The sequence below is a fragment of the Phaseolus vulgaris genome, chromosome 9, assembly GCF_000499845.2.
Source record: "Phaseolus vulgaris cultivar G19833 chromosome 9, P. vulgaris v2.0, whole genome shotgun sequence".
Classification (NCBI taxonomy): Eukaryota; Viridiplantae; Streptophyta; class Magnoliopsida; order Fabales; family Fabaceae; genus Phaseolus; species Phaseolus vulgaris.
The window spans coordinates 16,350,954-16,359,206 of NC_023751.2; positions in this window are offsets into that span (position 1 = coordinate 16,350,954).

Below are 8,253 nucleotides of genomic sequence, written 5' to 3' on the forward strand. Positions count from 1 at the left end.
GAGTAGCTAATAACTAAGCATGTAGCTCACAATAACACTTTAGTCCACTAATGTGTCCTTTTGTTAGGCTTTAGTAAAACCCTATATTTTAAATTGGTACTCTTTGGTGGTGAAAAGTGGTATCCACTAATTGAATCTAATTTTGGTTTATTGGTTTTTAATTAAAATAGGAATTGATGGAATGAAGTGTGAATTGGCATTGTTTAGATGACATTTGGCAGACCAAGAGTGGTGGGGCGGTTTACTCTTTTCATTGGCCATTGTTGGCAGTCACACTAAACTAGGTTTCAAATCCCTATAAAACACCACTATATGCAAATACTACAATTATTCATCTTCCAAACCTTCTTCATTATTCAAAATAACCCATATTCACTTTTTTATTTTTTTATTTAAGCAAGTAAGACAACCTAATTGTTTTGGATTAAATATATTTCTTAAGAAATTAAGATAGCCTAACTTTTTTTAATTAGATATGCTTTTTAGTCTAAATTTTAAATTTTTTAGATATTTATTGTTGCTGCAAGAGTATAGGAACAATCTTTTTTCTTCCGAGTCTGTTAACTTCTCGGTCTTCTTTTTCAATCTGACCTTTCGGTCTGGACCTCTCGATCTGGGCTTTCGGCTTGGACTAGATATGACTTGTACATTCTCACTTATCTGGGCTAGGTCAACTGGATCTTTCGATTCTTGGTCTCGGTCTTCTCTCACGGATATGTGTATGTACCCGAAAGGTGTTCCGATACCAAAGTCAAAATTGATACTAGTTCATTATCAGATAATTAACCTACTTACCTTTTGGGTTCACTTTAATCACCTTTTAGGTTCACTCTATTTAACTTTTAGGTTAAACATCTATTTATAAGACTCTCTTATTGAGTTCAGAGACTGCTTGAGTCTTTTCTTTTTGCACCTAATATTTTTTAAACACACATTTATATCTTTAGGTCTGTTTTATGAACTTTGCTACGATAACTAATTTAATTTAATTAATATTTTTTATATTTAACCTTTTGGTATCGCCTTTCGACCTAAACAGTACATTTATGATAAAAAAAGTTATTATAATTAACTTTTATCAGTATTTTTTTATTTAATAAATAAAATTTCAGCATAAACGGTATAATGTAATATTATAATACAGTTTAAGTTAAAAATTCGTTATATTTAATAAATTTAAAATTAAATTAAAAAAAACACAGTAAAAGTAACTATACATAAAACATATTTAATACAAATGCTACGCTACAAAAACGATGCATTAAAAAATAGTTGTAGTCGAGTTTATACAAACAGTATCTGCTTTTCTTTAACTCAGTCTATTTCTTTCACGAAAAGTTGACAATTGATTCTTGGAACTTTGAAGTGCTAAAATATATTTTACACAGTTTTTTAATACATAATCTTTTACAGAGGAATATATTATTTCTGACTCATGTGTTACTACTACTATTATTATACTTAGAGAATAGTTAGCTAGTGACTATACCACGTTAATTTTCGTTTTTTAATAATGAAAATTCTTCCTTTGACATGATATAGTTACAAAAGTTAATTCATTTAAATTTTAAAATGTATTTAATTAACTTTTATAATTGATATTTTTTTAAATATTATTTTCTATATTTTTTTCATATAGCACGCAGATACTCACTATTTATTAGGGGTAAATAAAAAAACTGAATAAATATTATGAAATGCAATATAAACGAGTGAAATTTAAAATAAAAATTAAAAACCAATATCCAAGTGAAAAGAATATATACCAAAAACACTTAGATATATTAATTTAAGAAATGAGTAAACTTTTATTTCATGGATAGTTTTGGCAATATAATTTAATAAAAAGTAAAGTTATTATTTTTACTCTTATTCTCGTGCACTTCATTTGTTCTCTTATTGGGACACTAACTACAAATATTAATCACGTGCTTAATTATTTATAAACAATTATTTTCCTAAAAAAGCACAATAATTTAATAAAAAAATGCTAAAATTTTGTTAGATAAGTTCGCAACTAAACACTGAATATAAATAAAGAAAAGACACAGGTTCAGTCCTTTTGTTTTAGTCTTTTTTGCAATAAATAATTCATAACTTTATCCCTTTTTTCAAACTTTACTATTTCTTTTATGAAAATAAGTTAGATCCCTGTTGGCTCACTGGATGTTATTTTGTTATCAACCATAAATTTATGAAAAAATATGTTTTTAAGTTTCCATAACAAATTAATATATATATATATATATATATATATATATATATTTATAGGTGGCCACTTTTATAGGCCCATTTATTTATTTTCTCTATATATTGAACACTATTTTAACAAACCTGCATTTCAACATGATTGATTCTTTATTTATTTATACAAAATCAGCCTGATAAAACATCATTATTTCTATTAAATGAATTAGGTTTTATTTTGTATAAATTTATATATTTTTTTCAAATCTTTTGTGTAAATCTGTCTAAACTCACTTCCAGTTCTATAATATCTATAAATATATAAAAATGGGATTTTCCATTATAACCATTTTTTATTTACACAAAATTTTTTCAATTCTACTCTTATTTAATATATCTTATTTTATTAATATAATGGAGTATTTTGTCATTTTATATGAATTATTTAAAAAATATAATTATTTTTAATTTTTTAAATTAATATTAATATACAGTTTTTATATTACTCCTTACTCTTTCCTTATTTTCTTATTTTAAGACAACAACAAAAAGAAAGATAGAGATATTCTCACACATTTTTACACTAAATTTTACCTTTAAAATAAAATAATCTTTATTTTCAATTATTATCTGCCCTTTATTTTTTGTTTTTAAATTTTGACTCATAAAATTATTTTTTTTATATATATATTACATTCCGTAAAAATTAAGTAAAGAAAAAAATTGTAGAAAGTTAGGTTGTGCTTCCACAAGTTTCTTTAAAAAATAGTAAGTTTGTCATAACACCTTTTCAATAAGCTTACAGAGTTAGTTTTACAAAAATAATGGGCCTAAACCCATATATAAGTTAGTGGACTCGAGGCTTTTTTAAATGTGGTAAATCTAACTTTTTTTAATTAATTAGACTTTAAAACACAGTGTAAGTTATCTTTTGTTTAGTAAATAAAAAATGCGTTTTTTATTATTTAAATTGAACACATATGAGTTTCACAACAACACATTCATATGAATTTTTATGAATGTTATGTATTGTATTTTATAATAAAAAATATTTATTATTTCCTGAATAACTTTAATATTTTTGTTAGCAATTTTTCATTAATCAATAATTAAAAAAGACACACCCGCATGTAATTTGTAATTGTGAAGGATGGGTAAAATGAGCTTAGCAAGTAATTTAGCATTCGATTTTCTCGAATATTTGAATTATACAAAAAAAAAAAATAGTTTTACATACAAAGCATTTTTTTTATTAAAATTAGATGACCATAGATTCCTTGTAAATTTAGTGAATAATTTTGTTTTCGTTTTCAAATTGGTGTAAAGTTTCTTTAGCATGCTTTTGCACCAACCTTTTTTATTTTAGACTGATATTTTGCTTTGTTTTTTTATGTACTTAGCAGGTTCTCAACACTCAACAGATTCTTGATTAGTCTTTATTTATGAGTTGAAATATTCTTTGTACTTTATCAATAAATTTTTGGCTTATATAACAAAGATAGAGCATAAAGTTCTAAACTCATATTTTAGACCCATACAGAATATAAATTTAGAAGCAATTGGCATATAAAATTTCATGTGAAAGGAACAAGTGTTATATCTATGCACCACTTTTTGTTTGATTAAAAGTTACTTTAAGTTAAAGCTCAAAACAAAAACTTTAAAACACAAAGTATAACCCTATTCAATAATTTATATGTTTTTAGTTTTTCAAGTTACTTTTAAGTTAAAATTGGTCTAATAAAAGTGTCAGGTAGATTATACACAAAATATTAAATAGAAATTAATTGTGACGAATTAGATATTATTTTAAAGACTAAAAAAATTATTTAATTTTTAAATTAGTTTTTATTATTGATAAAAAGTTTTAAATTGGTATCTAATAAGTTACAGAAATTTTTCTATCAAATTTTAAATCTAAATAATTAAAATTTTGGTAGCTAATTAGATACCAATTTAAAAATTATTTATCAATAATAAAAACTAATTTAAAAATCAATAATTTTTTTAATCTTTAAAATAATATATAATTTAGTCATTATAACAACTATTTATTTATTTTTTCTAAAATTGATTTCTATTCAATAATTTTCTTGTAATAATATTATTTGTCTTAGTATAAAAATATATTTTTAGAACAAAAAATAATTTATAAATCAATTTAATCAGCATAAATTTACGCATAATTCATTATGTATAATACACATAAGGATAAATTCCAAAAGATAAACGTTTAGAAAAATCTATGTTACTCTTCAATTATAATTTTAGAAGATAAATATTTTGTTGAAACATAGTTCAACGATGTGGAATTATATTTAAGAGCATTTAATAAATAATCTAAAAATTATTCGTTATAATCAGAAATTTAAAACATTAACCACAAAACACTAAAGAAAATCATTAAATAAAAAATAATTTTAAAAATAAAAAATAATTAGTTATTATATTAACTAAATTAAATAGACTAAAAAAATATTAATATCTATAATAGTTTATATTATTGATGAATGATTTATAAATAGATATATAATTAGTTAACAATGTTTTAATTACCGATCATTTATATAGATTCTAGAAACAATTAAATCATGGGTAGTTAATTAGATATTAATTTAGGAACTATTTATCAATAATAGAAATTAATTTAAATATCAATAATTTTTTAGTCTCTAAAATAATATCTAATTTATTTAATATAGTAATTAAATATTTTTTTTATAAAAGTTTTCATGTTAGGCATCACTATGCAACTTGACATCTCAGCTGACAACTCAAGTAACAACAATCTGTCATCACATGAAAAAAAAATTATTAAAAAAAAGAAAAAAAAAGAAAATACAAAAATAATTTGACCTAGTAATTAAATATTTTTTATCTCTAAAATAATTTCTATTTAATAATTTCCTTATAGTGAAATAAAAATAATTTGAGCGTCCAGATTTTATTTAACTTATAATAATTTTTCTCATGTCAATAATATATATTAAAAAAATACTATATTTGTTTTAACTTTTAGATAAAACAATTTAGTAACAAATTAAGATCTCTTTCCTTCTATTACAAAAGTGTTTCACAGCCCAACAAAGAAGATAAGTTCACACGTAAAGGCTAATTACTGTATACATTCCCATTACATTTTTTTAAAAGGAAAAGAAAATGGGAATCAACTAAGTTTTTGGTTGTACCTTATATGTTATTATATTTGTATAGTTGAAAACTTAGGGTTAAGGAGAACCCTAAGCCATCAATGGAAGAATATATATAATAATTGGTTAGAAACTATGATTGTTGGGAACTCAATTCCTTGTGGTTGCCTTACTTAGCAAGAATAAATGGCATGAAACCAAGATTGTGAACAAAAGTATGTAGTTGCAATGCAAATGATGCTAATTTGATTAATAGTTGAAACCCTTTATTCTCATATTATTAATTGGAAAAATGTGCTTTAAATCATGGGAAAGTTGCATCCCCATGCCTGTCTAATCAAGCTTATAGAATTGTAGCAATGATTAAAGTTGTTTTTGATATTTAAAGATGTGAGAATAAGTGGAGAATATGACCCAAGCTGATTTTGTTTCTAATATATATATGTTTGTGTTAGTTGCTTCATATGAAGAGAGTGGAAGCAATCATTTTTCTTGTAAACTCACGTCCTTTGCATCCTATAATTAACCATCATCCACTTCTTCATCCCCTTTTCAATATATATATCATTATTTTCAAAAATTAATATTCACATGAATTAGATATAATAATATTTTATAGCATGTAAATAATTACAAATCTTCCTTGTATAAATATTTATTAACAACATAAAGCAAATAGACTAAAGTGATTTATTTATTTATACTTTAAATTCGTACGAAATCAATAGAATAAGTTTAGTTTCTCTAAGTTTATCTTTTTAACAATTTGAACTAACATAAAAGACACAATAAACCATTAATGTGTAATTAGAGTTTAGAGGGTTTTTTTTTTCTTATACTTGTTAACTTTTGTTTTTTATTCATATCAAGTGCTTTATAATGGTTTAGTTTGGTATTGTTTATTATGTGTTTTGCTTATTATATTTTTTTTTGCCTTGAATATAAAATTTAAAAATATATAAAATAATTACCAAGCGAAGACAAAACTTTATAAATAAAATAATTTTACTTTTACTGGAATTTGGTAGGTGTAATTTCACGAGAAATCAAAGTTTAAAAACTTGCTTTGTTGATTGAATCAATTAGAAGAAAGGATTGTTTGTGAGAAAAGTGAATAAAAAATTATCACACAAATCGGAACAAGTAAAACAAATAATTATATAATATTTATGTTTTTTTGGAAGTTATTGTGTTGGTATATTCGATTATTGTTAAGGGTGGATTTGTGTGTAGGTTGGAATTTGAATTAGCTGACATCTTTTTTGAGAGTTTGGTCTAGTTTGGGGTCTAAACTTAGGTTGAGGTGTAAAATTTTATTTTCTTTTTCTTTTTAATTTTTGATAAGGGTTATGTCATCTGAAGTGATCCATATTTATTTATTATTTTTTGTTTTTTTTTATTTACATATAAACTAAGCAACTTGGCTTGATGATAAATTTTGTTTTTTTTATGTGGAGTGTTGAACTTGGTTTCCAGTGATTTTTAACATTTTTATGGAAGTAATTTTCTCTTTTAATAAAGTGTGAATAGGGTTGATTCGTTAATACAGAACGGGTTAGACAAAAATGATGAAGTCAATTTTTAAAATACATTTCAAATAAATTCAATCCCAATTAAATATATTTATTTTGAGTTTAATTATATAGCGTCATCTTATCATAAAATGATATACATATTAAAAATCATTATAACATAATGATAATATATATGTATTTTTTTTTAATTTTAATTGATTTATAAAATTAACTCAACTCAATTTAATTTTTTTTTCTTAAATTAAAGGGTTATTTCATTGGTTATTTTTTACAAAGATAGATATGTTTTTCATTTTTAACTTTTTTTTATCCTTCAAATTTAAAATTTGTCTTTTTGAAAATATCTACATAAAAATCTTAATGTTCTTAGAAGACCAAATATCTCTTATCATGTTCCTTCATGCTCTCTTCCTCTAGGTCTCCTCTCCTCTATTTTGGTATGGTGATGAGGTACCTCTAATGACACTCTGACACCCAAGTCAGATCTAGTTATTAGTTTACAGGCTGAGTTCAGATTTACATTACCTTTTATCTTAAGTTGTCTCCTATTTATGATTTTTCCATAAACCTTTCCATGTAGAAGGATTATGATAGTTCTAATACATACTTAATTGTGTTCTTTAACAACTAATCAAATTTTACTTTGTAATTGTAAATATAGTTATGCCTTACTATAAAAGTAAGTATAGTTGGTAACATATTTGATTTTTCTGTTTTAAGTTATTGGACTTTGTTTGACCCAACTTTCCTTTTCAGTTTCAACTAAGTTTTAGTCTTTTTCTTATATATACACCATGTATTTTACTCTCTAATACACAAGTAAATAAGAATTTCTTTTGTATTTTCTTTTTTCTGTTTTTTTTTTCTTTTATGCTTAAGTCATTGTCTCTTTTTCATTTGCAATTAGGATTCATTAGAACCTTCATTTCTCCATTGTGATTTCGTGCGATTACGTGTGCTCCATTTGATGCACCACATCAAACAAGAAATATTCATGTTCATTAACTGTAATAATAATGACTAGAAGCTCCTACCGATTACTCCATCGACACCTAATAATACACTTAATATTTAAATGTAAAATTTGCTTTTTCTGTTTAATAAAAATAATTTTGAAAAATAATAAAAAAGTTAAAATTCTAAATTTAGTGTATAAAAAATGGATATTTATTGTTTTAACGGGATGGAGACAATACAACAAAAAGTGACTTCTCTTCACCCAATATGCTTTTCAGAATCTTAGATATATTTCTTCTAGTTTCTCATTGGCTGATCTTCTTATGAAAACACACGTCCAATTAAAAAAAGAAAAGAAAAACTAAAGTGAAGTAATAAATGTACAATATGAACCATGTATATTTTGTCATATTCACTTATTTATA